The sequence below is a fragment of the Rhinolophus sinicus genome, chromosome 1 (genome assembly GCF_057876585.1).
Source record: "Rhinolophus sinicus isolate RSI-liver-muscle chromosome 1, RSI-T2T, whole genome shotgun sequence".
Lineage (NCBI taxonomy): Eukaryota > Metazoa > Chordata > Mammalia > Chiroptera > Rhinolophidae > Rhinolophus > Rhinolophus sinicus.
The window spans coordinates 25,052,730-25,072,922 of NC_142501.1; the positions used below are offsets into that span (position 1 = coordinate 25,052,730).

General features: G+C 44.7%; 1 protein-coding gene across 1 annotated transcript in view; it reads right to left on the reverse strand.

Annotated features, from left to right (window-relative positions):
• Positions 1 to 20,193, reverse strand: part of ANO2 (anoctamin 2) — a 309,076-nt gene that overhangs the window by 253,271 nt on the left and 35,612 nt on the right. The gene's annotated exons all lie outside the window — the stretch shown is intronic.

Consider the following 20,193-nt stretch of genomic DNA (forward strand, 5'->3'; position numbering starts at 1 on the left):
AAAGGATGCCTCTCTCCAACTCAAGCTCCCATCAGGGCCCCAGGTATACCAGAAGGAAGTAGATTTACATTAGGCTTGTGACCTGCATTTCACAAATGGGAAAGCCAAGTTGAGAGCGATTTCCTGAGACCACTTGACTTTTGAACCCTCTATTCTGCTCTATCTCCTCCACTTCTTGGGGAAGGAAATTTGGAGAGCCACGGCCCTTCAGGATACCTTCAAACAGGAAGGCTAGGATCTGCACCCCTCCCCACAGGCATGGAGCAGGGACTTTGCCAGCTTCAGGTCCCGGCCCACTGGCTAGACACAGGACATTCCCCGCTTGGTCAGACATCAGAGGGACTAGTGGCCAAAGGACCAGAGCCAGGTGACAGGTCTTCTTTTCCAAGGTTCAGAGGAAACCGACATCAAAGATAGGAGAGACGTTAGCCGGGTGGTCTGAGAGAGCAATTAGGCAGGAGCAAAGGAATGGAGGAAAGGAGAGCGCCCAAACAGAGCCACAGACAGAGCTGTCTTTGTTTGCCTGACTCAAAGCCCAGCAGCAGACAAAAGGCCCCAGGAGAAAAAGCAAGACCTTGCTCAAACTAGGGTCAGAGGGCATTGCGTCATCCTCTATGGGGAGTGCCGTCCACTAAGCAGTGACAGGCAGGAGGGCAGAAGACAGACAAGAGGGAAATTCTCAAAAAGAGGATGAGGTTAAGAGCAGGATGGGGAGACAGGAGAGCAAAGAAGGGTGCACGTGGACAGAGATGTCTCCGTGTAATTTTCTGGGGGTTCTGCATGAACCCCCTTATCACTAGGGAGTGTCAAGTGCCCACCACATGCCCTGCTGGAAGCTCCTAAAACCACCTGCTTTCCCTTCCCTGGCTTCCTATCAGTTCCCAGCGAGGGTGCTGAAAACTGAGCTTAATTAAATATGTGAGGCTCACACGCTTACTCCAATAAAACTGAGGTTCACCCAAGGAAGAAGACACACTCACCCCTCTCCCCCCCCCCCCCAGGGACAGGTCCACCTGCTGTACTGAACCAGACCTGAAAATGCCGTCTGTCCCAGAGCTGACTCATGAATTTACAACCACTCTGCACAAACATGCATGGAAATGTCACTTAGCTTTTCGTTTAATATGTGAACTGGGTCATTTCTCTTGCTCGGTCATTTATGAAATTGATTAGAAATAGCACGAACACTTGGGTGGGTTTGGACGTGCGTGTGTGTTGGACGTCTGCTCAGCTGCTGGGTCTCGGGCTGTTTGGCAGGACTTGCTCCAAGCTTGGAGAAGCAGCCCCATGGGGAAGCCGTGTGAGCCCCGGGCTGGGCACTTGGGTCTTCCCTTCAAGTCCCTGTTTTTCCAGTGCCTGGAATTGGGGCCGTGGCAAGACGTGCTATCCAGGCCTTAGTGTCTCTGTGAAGTAGGAAGACTGAATGGATGACTGATGTCATAGGTCATTTCTAGCTCTGACATTTTCTGGGTTTATTTAATGCACTTTAAACAGTGCCAGGTATTTATAATTAGTAACTACAACAAGCAAACGTTGATTGACCATGGCCTTTTACCGAATCAAAAGGTCTGTGCTCTGGAACACGGTGCCTGCTGTATCCAGAGAATCAGTTAAAGCTGTAAATTTCACACAGATGAGTGCACTGCCTAGCCCCCAGAGAAATGACAGGATTGCTCTTTCTGAATTTTAACCACTGTGGGGCAGGTACTTCTCTGCACACTTTTTATGCATTATCTAATTTAATCCTCAGCCCTGATAAGTACATATCATAATCCCCACTTTACAGAGAAAGAAACTGAGGCCCAGAAAAGAAGTATGTGGCCGAAGGTCACACAGCTAGTGAAAAAATGGAGATAGGAAACCCCGGCCATCTATGTCCAGACTCTGACCATTTAACTCTGATATTCTATGGCCCCTTCGGCAAGAAATAAAAGGAAGGGCATTTCAAATCTGGGCCTGTCACCAAGTCAAGGTGTCAGGCGATACTGGGTCACAGCCAATGTGGGCAGTGATTCTAGCTGCTGCCACAAGGGTGCTGTAAAATTCATGAGAGAGGAGGATGAAATTACTAGCATCTACTCAGAGCACCAGGGAGCTTCAGTTGCAAAGGTGCCATCCTCACCTCATCTTCATGCCCAGCCTCATGTGCAGACTGATGGCAATGCTAAGTACAGACCTGAAAGCCCATCCTTCCTTCCACCGCATCCCCCACCACTGCTTCCTGCTGCTAGAACTGCAAATACCTCCCGAGGACGAGCAATCACAACATGATAGCAAGACGGCTTGAAGGCAAGCTCAGATCACTAGGGCCTCGAGGACCTCTTTGTTCCAGCCCCGGAGAGCCCCCACTTTTTGCACTATCCCAGAGCCAGTTAGCAGGCAGGGGCAATTCCTACGCCAGGAAACTCTTCATTGGGACCAGGTGAAGGTGTCCAGCCAGCTTCGTGAAGGTGTTGCCACCTTGCCTAGCAGTGCGCATTGGAAGGAAACAACAATCACATAAGTCCTCTCCAGCCCATGACCGAGGACAATACACTGGGCCCACAGATTGCTCCAGGTTATCTGGAGAGAGCCTGGACCAAACAAAAATGAAGGGAAAGCAGCAGGCAGACACACAGACCCACTCTTTCCTCCCAGCATGGTGAAGGACGAACACAGTCCCAGGGCAGGGCTGCTATTAAAGAGCAGAGGGAGCCCAAGGCACAAACAGCACCTTCCCATCCACCACCATCAGAACCATGTTCAAAAATCTGGTTCCGATTTGCTGCTGCAGCATCCATTGCCTGAATCCAGCAGAAAGCACTACATTCTTGCTCTACTATTTCATCTCCCTCTGGTCCAGCCTGCTCTGGCCTCATGTCAGATTAATATTCCTATTCCGTGGAAGCCGGACGAAATTTCCTTTGGTGGGGTTGACCTCTGCAGTTGGCCCCAGCTGCCTGGAAGCTTACAAAGTCAGTGGCAGCCACCACCCCTTCCCCACCCCTGGGGTCCGGAAGTGTAAACATTCAGGGTGGCCCCTGACTCATATAGAAAGTTATTAGGAAGGAGTGAGGCTTTACCAGGTGTCAGAGCTTTCACCAAGCTTTTCGGTTGGGTGAGCTGATCTCAGAGATTTGCAGAAAGAGAGCAACTGAATGGAAAATGTACTAATGATACAGTCTGTATCTAAGGTTCGTGCTTACTAATAACTAATGAGCAAGGCTGCGCAAAAGGCGGTGACTGGAAGAATAAAAGCAGATAGTAACTAATATTTAATGAGCAACTTACCATATGTTAGGCATTGTACTAAGGGCTTTAAACGCATTGTCTCATTTAATTCTCTCAACAAACTCAGCAAGTAGGCACTACTCTTTTGTCCCACTTTACAGAGGAAAAAAAAGTGAACCTGTGAAAGGTTTGGTAACATGCCCAGGATATCAGCAAGTGGCAGAGCCAAGACTTGAACCCAGGCAGAATAAATCCAGAGTTCAAGTCCTTCACCACTGAGCCACACTACCAGTGGCTCACACATGGCCTGAGCTCTTTGGAATATCCCTTAAAACCATGCAACCCTTAAACAGTGACAATACGGATGATTTTGAGGACTATCCATGACTAATTAAGACCTCCAAGCTAGTACAGCCCTGCCCCCATCTGGCTTACAGACCCTGATCACAAATCAACACAGACTCACTAAATGGGACATTAGTCCCTCAGTGCAGCAACCGGAAGTAGCTCCAGATCCTATCACTGTGATGCCAGGTGCCTGGAGTGGGTCAACAGGACTGCAAGTGAAGTCCTGACCTGGGACTCGGGACCTGCCTTTTAAGAGGAGAGGCATTGGACAGACAACTTCCCTCAGGCCCTTCCCAGACTACAAATCCAAGCGCCCCTGACCCTTCCAAGCAAGTTTAAAAGCAGAGCCTCACACAGATACTTGTATACTCATGCTCATAGCAGCATTATTGACACTAGTCAAAAAGTGGAAGCAACCTAAACGTCCATTGACAGATGAATGGATACACAAAATGTGGTGTATACATACAATGGAATATTATTCAGCCTTTAAAAGACAGGGAAATCTGACACATGCTACAAAATGGATGCGTGTTAAAGATACTATGCTAAGTGAAATAAAAGGACACAAATGACAGTCACAAAAAGACAAACATTGCATGATTCTACTTATCCGAGGTACCTACAGAAGTCAAATTCATAGAGACAGAAAGTAGAACGGTGGCTGCCAGAAACTGGAAGTAGAGAGATGGAGGGAATGGGGAGTTAGTGTTTATTAATGGATAGTTTCAGCGGGGGAAGATGAAAAACGCTGGAGATGGATGGTGGTGACAGTTGCATTACAATGTAATTTATGCCACAGAACTGTACACTTAAAAATGGTTAGAATGGTAAATTTTATGTTATTTAAAGTTGTATGTACAATGTATGTACGAGGTCGGACAATGAAGTTCGCAAACTCATCCTAGAAAAAGTGCTACATACCTCATTGCTGAATATCACTATGGTCACCTTCAAAGCACTCCCCTTGGGAAGCTATGCACCGACATCAGTGCCTAGTCCACCCTTCAAAGCAATTTGGGAACTCTTTTTCTGAATGGTCATCAGAGCTGTCATTGCATTACCCTTCATGTCCTGAATCTCATCAAAATGTCTTTCTTTCAAAATTTCCTTTATCTTCAGGTAAAGAAAGAAGTCATTGGGGCCAGATCAGGTGAGTAGGGAGGGTGTTCCAATACAGATTTGTGTACTGGTTAAAAACTCCCTCACAGACAGTGCCCTGTGAGCTGGGGCATTGTTGTGATGCAAGAGCCATGAATTGTTGGTGAAAAGTTCAGGTAGTCTAACTTTTCATGCAGCCTTTTTAGCACTTCCAAATAGTAAACTTGGTTAACCATTTGTCCAGTTGGTACAAATTCATAATGAATAATCTCTCTGATATCAAAAAAGATTAGCAAAATCATTACAACAAGTTCGCAAACTTAATTGTCATTCCTCATGTGTATATGTTATTCAAAATATGCATATTTAGCAATAAATAATTCATGTTATGTCTCTTGACTCTAATAACAATTAAGAAGTAGCCTTGAATCTTGAAAAAAGAGCAGAAAAAAGTAAGACATTTAGCAATAAATAATTCATGTTATGTCTCTTGAATCTAATAACAATTAAGAAGTAGCCTTGAATCTTGAAAAAAGAGCAGAAAAAAATAAGAAATTAATAAATCCACGATGGAAAAGAGCTACATTCACAAGCCTCAAACCCCACTGAAATGTAATGATAGATTCCCTGAAATATGGGAAAGTGGAAGCTAAATCTTCCAATATTAAATTATTTAAGTAAGTAACCCTACCTGACATAGCAGCACCCTCAGTAAAAATGTATGATTCAAGGTAGATCACTCACAAAGGGGCCCTGAGACCGACGCTGAAAATCCACTGCTTCCACGATGGAGATTATTCCTGGGATAGCCCCATTGCTCTACAGGACATTGACACCAGTGTCCAGGGAAATGAGGGACAACTATCCCAGGAGGTTCAACTAACCATGTTGCTGAGTCACTATTGGTTTTCTCTACTCAGTCATTTTCTTAGTCATTCAACTAACGTCTTAAGTGCACCTTCTCTATGCCAAGTACAGTAAGAAGCCCTGGAAGCAAGGAAGGAGGAGAAAGAAGGGAGCGAATTTTTTTTTTGAGCGCTTACAATATGTCAAGCACAGCGATAAGCTCCTTAAAATCACTGTCTTCTGTAAACTTCACGTAAGCTCTGTGGGGAAGACAGGACTCTGTTCACTTTTTAAAATGAAAGTGCAAAGTCTTAATGAGAGAGATAAAGCAAACTTTTGGCAGTTACATAGGGATTTTAATCCTGGTTTGTCTGGCCCCAAAGCACAACTTAACAGCTCTTCTACACTGCTTGCCCCTAGAGATGCAGAGATTAATTCCACATGATCCCAGTTTATACACAGCTGGGAACGGTAGGACAAATAAGTAATTGCACTGCAAGAAGAGACTTGCTAAAATATGGGCCAGTGTGCAAGTGTCCCAGAGCCTAGACAGGAGTCAGAACAGCTCCATAAGGATGGGACTCTTAAACTGTAAGAGTCTTACAAGGGTCTTTATCTTCTTCCCCAGAGTATAGCTTCCTTGGGAGCCAGGACCATGTCTCCTCTTCTCTACACAGTCCCCTATGCCACACTGAGAGAGCTAGAATTGGGTGTCCTGGCTGTTAGATGGACAATCAACCCAGGAATGACAAAGTGGGATTCCCAAGTAGAGGGAGAATGAAGCCTTTTAACTCAGTGTCTGACTGAGAAGTAAACCCTTTCCTTATTATGGCTTGTAGGGTTTCACTTAGCAAAGTGCCCCTCCAAGGCTCTTTACTGCCTCTTGGTGGCCTGGAGGACTCATGGCAGGTGTGCAAATAAATAATGCAGGCCCTGGGGGCTAAGAGTTAAGAAATGAAAGACAGTCAGAGGAAATGTTCTGTGGACAAGCAAAGCAGGGACACAGATGGAAAATACTCGTAGGACTCATCAGGTCTGTGCCTTCTCTTACTTGTGGCCCCTGGGGCTTAAAATTCCACTCTTTTTTTCTCTTTTTTTCTTTTCTTTTCTTTTCTGCTGGGACCTGCATCTTGGGAAAACCAGATCTGCCCAGAGATGATCATTCTCACCAGTATTAAGTCCTTGGCAGCAGAAAAGTTCCCCCAGGGGTCTGGGAAAGGTGGCACAACTTCTTGTGACTACAGAACTCATTCTTCTAGTATGACAGCTGCTCTGAGAGATGCTGACAGCTTCAATGCCAGTCCTTAGGCCAAAGCAGAATGTGCTTCAGTTGGTCACATTGGAACAGCCTTAAGCAATGGAATGAGATCCTATCTTAAAGTGCTTTGGGGCCCATCAGAAGAGGGCCTTCCACTCACAGCCCAAGGAAGAGGTGCACATTCAGAATAGATCAACAGACTGCAGTCTTTATAAATACCCTAATCTGAAGTTAATTATGCTATGGCAGCTCTATCTTCTAGGATATTCCTAAAGGCACATATCAAAGTTTGCAATAGAAAGAAATCAACCCAGCAAATACTTACCAAGCCCTGCGTAGGTACCAGGGAGTGGAACTGAAAAAAAAAACAGAGTAACCATCCGAGAGATAGAGATGAGCATGCATTTTAATTATGTGCAATTCAAGAGGCCCAAAATAAAGGTAAGTAGAGGAAAACAGGGGCATCACAGAGGAAGCAGAAGGAAGAGAATTCACAAAGGTGCAATGTCTGAATTGGCACATCATTGATTCACAGTCAATGCTGGATAAATATCTTGCATCGCCTTTCACACAAACCTGAGCTCATGTCCCTTTCCTCCAGTGACTGTCATTCTACTGCACAATGGAATGTCCAGCTACGCACTCACAGGCTGCATCGCCTGCTGTATCCTTCCTCCGGCAGTGACACAGAAAACAGTTTGCCTTTACCATGTTTTATAAGCTGCAGCTTGCACAAGACGTGGACTCCCTAACTCACTTCATTGGAAGGGTTGCCTTCTTATTTGCATTCAGACCTCATCGCAGTCTACTCTTTCCATCTTTTGTCTATTTACAATCCTGATGTGCTATGTGAGTACATTTCCTTTCAAATGCCTTCTCTTCCTTTGCTACCTCAACATTGCTTACCATTATCTGAATTTCTTTTTTCTAAAATTCTGATTCCTGTGATATACACTCAGATCCCAGCTACCTTTCCTTTGATAAAAAAACAACAACAGAAAAAAAACACCTCAATGAAAAGTGTGGTACATAGGCCTAAGCGTGCCCCATGTTCTCTGCTTCCGTTATTGCCAAGATGGCATGAACAACTGTGGTTCCTCTTTTGCCAACCAGCTTTTCCTTGTTGTTCAGAATTGAGATCACAATTTAGTTCCTCTTATTGTCTCTTCTTTATTCAAAAACAAACAAAGTCTACAAACAAAGAAATTTAAGAATTACTAAATGTTCCATGATTTCTGCTTTTTAAAATTATACCTAAAGCAGATATTTCATAATGGAAATCCCCATCACAACATTTTCACAAGTTTTGAGTTCTAGATCAATAAAGCATCAACCATAGTTCCTTTTGGCCAAGGAATCTGTAGTATATCCCATGATTTTTTACTTCTTTTAATCTCGTCACCTGCGCAACAAAAGGATTTCCATTGTCCTTTCACCTGTGCCTTATTAAATAGTAAACCATCAGGCACTTAATGTTATTAAAATGCAGGAACTTGACTTATATTCTACTCTGGAGGAAGATTTTTCCTATCTTTACATAAGGACAGGCTACATTAGTGGTTTTCAAAATGTGGTTCTGGAACCAGCAGCATCAGCATCATCTGGGAACTTGCTAGATGCACAAATCCTCAGGCCCTACCTGAGGCTGAGTCAGGAACTTAGGCAGGGTCCAGAAAGTTACATCTCAAACAAGCCCTCCAGGAATTCTAGTTCCAGGAAAGATAAAGAAAGCACACTCCCATGTCTTTTCTTCTGAATACAGCTATAAAACCTAAACAGAATGTGTGGAGCAGCTATTTGAGAATTTTGAAAAGCAACAGTAGAAGGCAGATTGGGGGGAAAGAATGGAATTTGAACTAACACCAAATGTGTTTTTTCACTCTCCCCATCCCCCCGCTTAGACCCAAGGCAGTCCAAAACCAAGAAGTGAGCTTCATCAGCACGGACAGAGGGAGTGCCAAGAGAAGCCCTCTAGAGAACTGGAGAACACCAGGAATGAAGAAAGAGACACAAAAATGGTAAATATTTGAGTAAATAAGATATAACATCCTTCTCTTCTTGAATTCTTTAAAATAGGTTTAACAGTTGAAAGTAAAAATTATAACATTTTCTGGTGAGTCTTTCAATTTATGTAACTGTGATACATATGAAAACTATGAGACAAAGAAGGGTAAAGGGACTTATAAGATGGTAAGGTTTCTACAGTCCCCTTCGGGTGGTAAAATGTTGATTCTAAGTAGACTGTGGAAAAATTAGTCTCTCTATTGTAATCCCTAGAGCAACAACTAAGAAAACTATACAAAGAGAGCTATTCATAAATAAGCTTCCCAGGTGATTCTGGTCGTGCTCAAGCTTGAGAACCAGTGGACTACAGAAAAGAACTTTACATTTAATTGAAATTCTGAGTAGTAATCACTTCTGAGACTGAAACTCCAGCTTTCAGAGTTACAGTGGATGATTTGGGGCCTAGAAAGAATCCAAAGTGGTTATGATACGGATCAGGGGGAATCAGAGGGCCGAAGCCATGAGCAAGAAAATAGACCTGTTCCCCAGTCCCACGGTAGAATGAAAGGGCAGCTTTTGCCCTCCTCTTTCTTCCTCTGGAATAGTAATCAAGGCTGGAGATTGGACATCGGCACCTCTATGTTTCTGAGGGTCACCAATGTCCTTTGTGAGGGGAGTTTGATGGACAAAATTGAGGGGTTTGCTGTCTAGGTCTGAACACCGATTGTAGCAGGAGGTATCACTTGGTACTTCTGTGCCTTCCTTTTCCTCTCCTTATAAGCCCCACCATTCTAGGTGATCAGAATGAAGATGAAAACAGTAACACTAAAGATGAGGGGTGCTTAATAGAACCCTAAGTGGGCTGACAAATAATATGTGGTGGGGATATTACCTATCTCTAAAGAGAACAAAGAAATTTACAGTTATAATTCAGGTAATTCTCTCAACTTCCTTGTGAATGAGAGAAATAATTTCCCCCAATTAATGATTTTTGGCAACTAAATCTCAAAGAAATTAAATCCCTCTTCTGAAACCTTAACTGGCTGGGATCTGGGTGCATAGAGAAGAGATAGAGTAGAAGAAAATTCTGGATTGAGAAAATAATTCAGGAAGAGATCCACTGATGAAAAAAAAATGCGATTGAAATAATCCATGATTTTAAGCTCTAAAGAAAATTCTAACTGGAGATATAAATTTGGAAGCTCTCTTACCATAAAGATGGCAATAGAAATGTTGGGAATAAGTCATCTTGAGAACAACTGTAAAATGAGAAAAGAAGACAGTCTTGGAATGAGATCTGAAGAAGCTCAACATTTAAAAATCAGACAGAATGAAATAACCCCGCCAAGAATACTTAGAGGAAGTGGCCAGGGAAGGAGGAAGGAAATCAGGAAAGTCTAGCATCAGGGAAGATAGTGCTTCAAACAGGAAGGAAGGGTCAAGTGTGCTGAGTGTGGCTAAAAGGTTATGGAAGCTGAGAACTAAACAATTTCTGTTAAGTTTAGCAGCAACTGGAGGACCTGGTCATCTACACAAGAGCCTTTGGGGCAGAGAAGTGGGAACACGAGGCAGATTGAAGTAGCTTGACTAAGAGGTAAAGAAATGGAAATCGTATATAAAAATACTCTAAAAGCTTATGAGGTACTTATTGTCAAGTGCAGGTAAGACAATGAGGTATTGGGAGCACCCTTCCAGCTGCTAGATGGGATGCTGCCTGACTCATGAATTTCTTAATAAAGCCAATTAGATCTTCAAAAAAAGATAATGAGGTATTAGCATAAGGATATTCAAACAGATGAATGGAATAAATTAGAGTCCAGCAAGCAGACACACACTTGATTTATGACACAGGTAACATCGCAGAGCAGGGGAGAAGGATGGTTCTTTCAGTAAATGATGTGAGGTCAACTGGTAGCCATGTGGGGGAAGAAAATTAATCTTTACTCACACCTCAAGCCACAAACACAAAAATCGATTTCATGTGGATTGTAGATCTGAATGTGAAGAGTTAATCAATAACGGCTCTGGAAGATAACATTAAACAGACATTCATGACTTGGATAGGTGACAATTTCTTAAATAGAACACAAAAAGTACTAATCATAAAGAAAAAAGTCAACAAATTGCAGTAAAATAAAATTAAGAACCTCTATCCACCAAAAGATACAATTAGAGAGTGAAAAGGAAAAACCACCAAGTGGAAAGAAGATACTTGTAAAACAGATACTTGTACCAAAACAGGACTTGTACCAAGAATATGTGAAGAACTCCATCAAATCAGCGAGGAAAAGGCAGACAACCCATATTTTTAAATGGTCAAAAGGCTTGAAAAAGAACTTTTTCACAAAAGAGGATACAAAAAAAAAACATATGAAAAGGTTTTCATCTCATTAGCTATCAGAGCATGCAAATTAAAACCACACTGAGATACCACCACATATGTACCAGAATGGCTAAAATTAAAATGACTAACAATACCAAGTGTTGACAAATATGTGGAGAAACTAGAACTCTCACACATGGCTGATGAGAAGTATAAATTGGTACAAACACTCTAGAGACAGTTCAGTTGTGTCTACTAAAGCTAAACATATACAGACCATATGGCCCAGCAATTCCACTCCTAAGTTATACCCATCAGAAATGCATTCACCAAAAGACGTATAAAAGAATAGTCATAGCAACACTATTCATAATCGCCTAAAACAGGAAACAACCCTAACATCCATCAACAGTAGAATGGATAAGTAAATTGTAGTGCATTCAAACAATGAAATAAATACCATTATAGTAATGAAACTACACACAGCAGTATAAATGAATCTCACACACTTAAGTTTAAGCAAAAATAGCCAGACACAGAAAATATACCATCTGATTCCATTTATATAAAGTTCTAACACAGGCAAAACCTCATGTGTGATGCTAGACGTCAGGATAGTCATGACCTTTGGGTGGGGGCCCCTGACGGAGCGGAAGCCTGTGAGGCGCTTCTGGAGGGCTGGAAATGTTGTATTTCATCTGGGCAGCGGTTACACAAACGTGTCCACTTAGTGACAATTCATCAAGCTGTACACTTATAATTTCTGTGCTTTTATAACATGTTACACTTCAATGAAAAGTTTGTTGTTGTTGTTTTTAAGCCTGGCTATGAAGGGGAGGAGTGAGTAGGTGACAAAGGGTAACAGATTAAAAGAGGGGTTTCTAAAGGCAGAAAAAAAGAGGAGCATGTGAAACCAAGTTGCAGCCCAAGAAATTGGCTGTTTCTCACTGCTGGGGAAGCCACTCCCCTGCTGTCTGCCTGAGCCGGACACTGCGGTTCTTCCCAACACGTGGCCACGCCTAGTAGGTGCTTAGTAGACTCACTGATGAGAGCCATCCCTCTTGACAGTGCTTCCAGCTTAGAGGGCCAGCAAGTAAGTCTTGAACAGTCAGCTCTGATCACATCTCAGAGGATTACAGACTTCATGTTATTAAGAATTCTAACAACTCAGACAAATTGCATGATTGTCATCTTCAAGGGAGGAAACAGATGCACTTAGTGAGTTAGCAGCTAACCCCCCCACCCCCCCACAAAAAAAAAAAAAAAAAAAAAAAAAAAAAATCCCATGGCCCTGCAGAGTCCAAGGATTCTGAAACCCTCAGTCAGGTAAGTCCGTAGAACCCAGGAGAGTGAGACACAATGCACTGTCATGGAAAGGGCCTGGCTCTGAAAGGGAGTCCTACCTCCATCTCTGAAAGACTCCGTTTCTACAAAATGGGACTAATAGTTTCACAGTAACTGCTACTTCACAATAATTTTTTAAAGAGAATATAACAGTCTGGCATGTACGCAGGTGATCACAAATGTTTGTTCTCTTTCTCCTCCTCCCTTCCCTAGGGAAGTAGAAGGTTCTTAGAAGAGAGAAACAGCTCTGTCTTACAAAGAGCTCCACAAACCAGAGATGCTGAAATCTCTAGGATTCCAGACGTGTGTTCTTAAGACCATGCAGTCTCCTGGAGCAGTATCGCCAGTCTGCAGGACGGCTAAGCTCTCTTCCTTTGTGCGGTGGTTTGTTCAGATCGTTCACATAATCCACACGGGTTTCTGTGTTTCTACAAGGTTTGGGCGTGTGCTTTTTCCTGGATCAGATGTTTGGGGGTGGGGGGTGGACACAGCAGCACAAATGTATGTGTTTGTGTTTCAAGCTGCAGCTGTTTATTTCCCCAGATGAATTTTAAAATCACTCTAAATTCATCAGCATCTTCTGAGGAAGCCTTCTAACTAGCAACATGTTCAAGACTCAGAAGCTGGGGTGGGGTAGGGAGGAAGAGACCCGGGACGGGGGCGGGATGCATGAATTCCATTTTTAACCAGTTCCCTCTGCCACTCAAGTTCTGACAATCTCTCAGGAGCAGCATCCAACTCACCCGCATTCACACCCTTGGTGAACCAAGAGCCTGGGAGGCTGAAGAGGTATCGCTGTGCCTAACTTCCCCTTTAGCTCTGGTTCAAGGTGAAGAGTGAGGGAAAGTGCAGGCAAGCAGAAGACAGGGTCGTTTGGATAGGCGTCAGCTTCTGAGCCCCTCCAAGTCACCAGAGACTCAACTTCCTATGCCTAATACTTAGGACCCATCTACAGGGCAGAGGATGACTTAAAATGCATTTGTGAACTTGAGAAAGTTACCAAACTTCATGGCCCTCCATCTGCAAAATGAGACGAGCATTAAAGACTCTCAAAGGTGCCTTCCAACTCTGGATTTCTGAGTCATCACGGTTTACAATAAAATAAACTTGAAAAACGGAAATAAAATAAATTTTTCCTTTTCAAAAAAAAAACTAGGGGCACATTCACTCTCCCTCTGCATTTAATTTGTGGCCCCTTGCCCTCCTGCCCCAGCCTCCCCTCCCTGGACAGGAAATGGCCCCCCAAGCCCCTCATCTGGCGCCCTAGGTCAGTTCATCTGCTGAGTATTTAATTAGAACTGGTGACGGCTGCTTGGAAAGAGCCAAGGCCAAGAGGGCAGGCAGGCGTCTCCTTGTTCTCGGCTCAGGAGACTAAGAAAAAGCCGGACAGCTGGGACAGGTCTCACTCTAGGTCATCCCCCTGCTGGCAGCACTTGATGGCTTTCAGTGTTCATCAGTTCAGATGTTCTCCCGGGGAGGGCCTGGACTTCAGATTGGGTGGGGCCCCTCTCAGTAGGGGAACTGGCTCTCCCCATCCCATTCTCTTCATGGTTTGCTTTCTGAAGAAGGCCAGAAATCCACGTTTCCATGCCGAGCAAGGCTGTCGCAGGGGCTGCAAAGGGGACCTGGACATGTTAGCAAACCCAGGCAGGAAGTAACAAGGAGCAGATTCAACCTGGAAAAATGCGGTCGTTGCATCTGGGGATAAATAATCAGAAACACAAATACTCAGGTGGGAGGGAGATGCCTGGAACAGGAAGCAGCCAGAGAGCATTTGGAGAGGAGCATGCAATGTGATCTAGTGACAAAGAAATTGCTGGGGGATTCACAAGCTGGATGCATGGAGCTGATACCCCAATAAGAACAAAGAAGGAACAGGGGCGGGGCCAAGCAGCTGTTCTCTGCCTCCCTAGAGTCCAGGACCCTGTGGACCAAGAGGTTGAGATGGCAGCAAGAGACGTTCAACTCAGACTCTCGTCACTCTGAAGCAAAGGGAGATATTATCTGAGATAATGGAGAAGTCCCTGGGAAGATGATTGAAGGAATGGGACACAGGAAGCCTGCTCCAGAGGCAGCAGCCTGGAGAAGACGCCCCTCAGACATCTCACGCAGCCCACCATGGAAAGTGGTCCTGCAGAGAACAGCGAGCTCACCTACTTCTAGATGCCACAGGAGACAAGACATGGAGAACCCAACCAGCCGAAAACACTGAAATGCGAGATCTGGGAAAAGTCACACGATCTCTCCCCAATCTGAAACAAAGCCTGGAAAAGAGCTCCGATTAACAGACGACCAGACTCCCTCCTCAGCCCACAAGGAAGATATTTTTCCAATCCTCCTATTGGCTCTATTGCCTAGAACATTGGAGCCTCAAAATGAGGCTCCCAAGTCTAATTCCCATGTACATTAGACCCAGCGGGGCCAATCAAATGCATGCCATGTGACCTGTTCCTTCCCCAACATATGGTTGCTGTGGAGGGACTGAGGTCAGAGCCCAAGAACTTCCCTCCTGAGTTTTGGGATACTGCAGGAACAAGCAACAGAGGCAGTTGTATTCTTGCTTCCTCTAGGAGGTTCACCAGCTAGATGGTGCTTAGAGCTGTGTATGTGGAGATACCCTCTGCGACTAAAGCGTAGTCAGACAGGTACAGGTGTGCTTCTCTTCAAACAAACTTGAGATTTGAAAGTCCAGGTTGGAAAGCAGATAAATTAGGTTGATTATTTACTTTACAAAAGGACTCACTGGGGCAGCTGGATGGCTCAGCTGGTTAGAGCGTGAGCTCTGAACAACAGGGTTGCCGGTTCGATTCCCACATTGGCCAGTGAGTTGCACCCTCCACAACTAGATTGAAGACAACGGCTGCCATTGAGCTTCTGGAGGGGCGGCCAGATGGCTCAGATGGTTAGAGAGCGAGCTCTCAACAACAAGGTTACCGGTTCAATTCCCACGTGGGATGGTGGGCTGTGCCCCCTGCAACTACACTGAAAACGGCGGCTGGACTTGGAGCTGAGCTGCGCCCTCCACAACAGGATTGAAGGACAACGATTTGGAGCTGATGGACCTGGAAAAACACACTGTCCCCAATATTTCCCAATAAAACTTAAAAAAAAAAAAAGAGGACTCGCTGTAAGAAGCTACATTAATACACTTAAAATTTGATGAAAATTGTAAAAATATATGTTCAATGTAGCAGGCTAGACTTAGCTCAAACACGTTCACCAGCCCAGTGATTCCAAATGAGTCTTCCCAGGAACCATTTGGTCTTCTGGTGAGGTATTTGATATGGGGTCTTAGCTCTTGGGTGAGCTTCCCGGACACTCCAGGAAAAAGAAAAGAAAAAAGCAGCTTTCTTTGAAACGGGGCTCTCCAGAGCATCTGGAGAGCAGGCAGGTGTTGGAGTCTCCTGCTGGTCCATGAAGCCAGGCCAGCAGAGGAATGGAGATAATTAGGGTGGGAAAGTACCTCTGATTTATAGGTACTCCTAGAGACCAGAAAAAGACAAATGTTGTTTTAGGGATCTTTGGACCTGAGATTAAGGAACTAAAATAGGAATGAAAACAGCTTCTGACATATGCCAGGCACTGCTCTCAATAACAAATGCTATCTCATTTAATCATTTGCTTCCTTGACAAATGTTAAGTATGCATGATGTACCAGTCTTCTTTCAAACAACTCAAACAGAGAAGACTGCAGCGATGGGAGACAGCATATGCTTTGCCCAAGGTGAACAGCGCGTAGTGGCTGGGTTGGCATTCAGATTCACTCTCCTTCAGGACACCTCCCATCCCTGCCGCTCTTGGCTCCAGGCATTATGGCAAGACAGTTAGGATGTGTATCGACTATATATGCAGACAAGGTCTGTACAGGCAATTTACAATTACCCAAACCAGCGGAGGTGAGTGTTAGCACAGATCAACCACAGCCCTTTGTCCTAGAGGGAATCACACGCTGTGTTTGCAGGAAGAAGATCCCAGAATGTCTGTCTGATTCAGCTTGGCTTAGGCTAAGATTAATGACTGAATTAGGTTCCATTTCCTGAGCATCCTAACAGCAGGAGGGAATGACCCAGAATGCAAGAGGCTGTCCGCAGATTAACCACTCACCGTCCATAAGTAGCCCATACATGGGATAAACCTGCATATTTATGGTGGTCATCCTGCACGACCCCGAGAAATGGTCTGTCTTCTGTTTCCCTCATTAAACACTGACCTCTCCAAATGTGCTGACCATTTCACCGTCCTCCTCCTCCATCCCAAACCAGCATAAGCCTCTACACATAAGGGACACTCCATCTCTAATGTTGTCTGGCTGTTACAGCATCAGGCTCCAACGTAAGCAGCTTATGACAGCGAGGGTAAGGGAAGGAGGGAGACCTGTCTGGGGCCATGGAGAAAAAGAAAGAGCCAACATGGTGTGATTTCCAGAGCCCTGTTCCACCTGCTGGGGCTCCGTACACTCCCATTCGCCTACAGCTTTGATCCCTACTGAAAGTGCAACGGCTGCAAAGCAGAACTGTACTGGTCTGAGTGAAAGACCTCAGAGTGGATATGAAGGAGGTAGCATGATGGGAAAAGCAGGCAGAGAGAGGCTACAGAAGAGAGCGGCTGAGCACGCCAAGACCAGCGCCTCTTGGGCCTAACATCATCCCTCCTGATGCACACAGCCAGGGTCATCCCAGCCCTCCTCATTCCACAGGCTCACTATCCTCCCTGCCAGGGCCCCACGGTGGCTCTGCATACCACCCTGCACCCCATGCTCTCTCCAATTCTTGCAGTGTCATCCCCCAGCCTTATCCTCCTGGGATCCCCTGCCACTTATCACCTCTGCCTGCTGGCTCCAGATCCATCCAGCTGTCTCAGGGGTAGTCCTGAGCAGACTGATTCCTGCCACAAACACAGCTCCTCAGTAATTCAAAGGTACCTGCAGGGATCCAGCTGTTCTCTAACCCCTGGCTTCCCACCTAGGCAGATAGGAGGGAAGACAGATGGGCAGAAGAAGGGACGAAGACGTACACAGAGAAAACTGTCAAGTTCAGAGGTTCCCTTCTCCTCTCCTGAACCTGCGTTAGCTGCTGACAACCCCAGTGGTAAGAGTAAGGATGCTCCCTTCCCCACACCAAGCTCGGAGGGCAGAAGTCTTAGCTCTGGAGAAGTGGAACACTAGTGACTGGGAGCTCAAGCTCAGGTTCTGAATTCCTTACTGTCACCAGTTGTTTGACCTTGACCAAGTTACATAACCTCAGTTTTCTGATCTGCGAAATAGGGGCTGTAACAAAGACTTTATGGGGTTGTTATAAGGATTAAATGAGTTACTCTATGTACCTAGCACAGTAGAAGTGTTTGTTGTCATTACTAACAACTTCAAAAGCAATAGTAATAGCCTCAGGAAGGGGTGGTCTAGATTCCTGAGTCCCTACCCCCCACACTCCGTGGCACGAGGGAGAGAACAGGTATTCCTGGCAACACTGAAAAGGAGATTTCAGGTGACTGCGTGAAAGTAGGGTCCCAGCACCAGACAGACCTGGACATAGCCATGATCATGGGACAGATCCTCACGCACCATCCACAGGAAATAGTTTCTGCATCTTTTTCTGAAGGATTTCGTAATCACATCATAGCAACTAGCCTGGCATCAACACAAACATCGCCAAGTTCATAGCACTAATCATCCTGGGCTGTGGAATTTTCCCAACGCTACAGAACTAGAGGATGCTAAAGGAAAGAAGAGAGGGAGAGAAGTAGAGAGAAAGAAAAGATGGAAGAAAAGAAAGAAAGAAGAAAGAAAGAAAGAAAGAAAGAAAGAAAGAAAGAAAGAAAGAAAGAAAGAAAGAAAGAAAGAAAGAAAGAAAGAAAGAAAGAAAAAAACACTGCTAACAACACCCAATGCTCAATCTCTTCCCCCAGAAGGTCACCAAAATCCCCTCAACATTGGACCAGAGGGCAGCCTGTAAAGGCGCAGGTTCACCACACTTCTCTCTCTCTCTCTCTCTCTCTCTCTCTCTCTCTCTCTCTCTCTCTCTCTCTCTCTCTCTCTCCTCCCTCTCTTTCTCCCTCACACACACACACACACACACACACACACACACACACACTCCAACTCCCCCCTCCCATTCCCTCCCTTACTGTTTGCTCTGCTCAGCCCTTTCCTCCGGTGGGGGACTGAGAGGGCTGCAGATTGCTGTGGTATTTTCTTCCCTGGCTGGGGAAGGAGATGGGAGAAGCAATGGCAAAGCTACTGCCCATTGCAAAGTAGGAATGGGAGAGGGTTCCAGTGGAGAGAAGGGAGAGGCACGAGGGGAACTTCAGAGCAGGGTTTCCAGGCTGCTGCAAGAGAGTCGGGGACTAGAAGCAGGGGACAGGGTTCCATCTTCTTTGGAAAGCCTTTCCTGCCAATCCCAACTCTTGGGGATCTCTCCCTCCCCTGAACAACTGTACAGTATATTGCCCTTGCTGAACAGTATGCTTGGAATCAATTCAACAAACACTGTTGAGTATTTACTATGTGTTAGACACTGTATAAAAAAATAAAGAGCAAAACACAATCCCTGTTCTCAAAGTCTTCAGTCAATCCAGGACAAGTGAAGCTCCAGAGGGCGAACTGTTTCAGTAATGCTGCCCAACTACGGAATGAGGGGCATTAGATTATGGACAGGTAGAACAGCGCATCAAGTAACATTTTTAAATAATGAAGAAGTTAGTCTCTTCAATTATCCTGCAAAGATAAAATGCAGTTTAATGCCAATATGTTTTTAACCTCTCTGATACTAGCTAAGCTTCCTTTTTTTTGTTGGTTTGTTTTTTTTATTTTATTGTTTAATTGAGGTATCATTGACATATATTAGTTTCAGTTGTACAACATAATAAGCTTCTCAACAAAGAGCAGGCAGGCCCCTCAGCCATGGACCTTCTGCAGCCAACTGTATCCAGACAGAAAGTAATGATGTTATTTTGTTTCAGGTGTGGTTTATTTTTGTAGTTATTATCTATTTGTTGGCCAGTGATATTGGTTCTCCATTTATGATAATATAATATCTCCTTTTAAAATAAATGTAAGATTAAAAAGTGAGCAAATTTAGCCAAAATATTAAGCAACTCACCATATGAGTGTAAATGCCTACGCCTAAAACCATGAGACTGGTATGCAGTGGTATTCAAGTAACTGAAATCTTTTACCAGGGGAAACCAGAAAAGAAGAAATCAGCATACGTGACTTCCTGAGTGTATCTCTCATTTCCCAACTAGACAGTAAACCACTGTGCTTCTTTCTTTGGGGATGCCTAATCCACAAGTAGATACATTCTTTCATTCAGAAAATGGGAAAGAAATTCAACTCAGCTCATAAGGAGGAGGAAAAATCGGAAAATTAAAGCAAAATGCAGACAGGTGGGAGAGCCAACTTGGATCCACTGGCAAAAAGGAAAACCCAAGGTAAGAAGGAACCCTACACCATTCCTGCGGAAATAATGACACTTCATTTTATGACATTATAAGATCTATAAAGTATTTTCACCTGTGGAAGGTGTTGGCTACAGATAACAGATAGGAAAATAGACCCAGCGTGGCTGAGACTCACACAAAGGTGCACATCTGTGAATCCCACGTGTTACCCTCCACACACAAAGTTCCCACTGTGTCCTGCTGCTGGGGAAGTCCAGGTGACAGGCAGGATGTGACTCCCACTGACAGTCAGTCACTGGTGTTCTAAACAGTCTGCTAGCAGAGCCGGGACCCCCAAGCCCCGCTCGCGGCTATGGCCCGC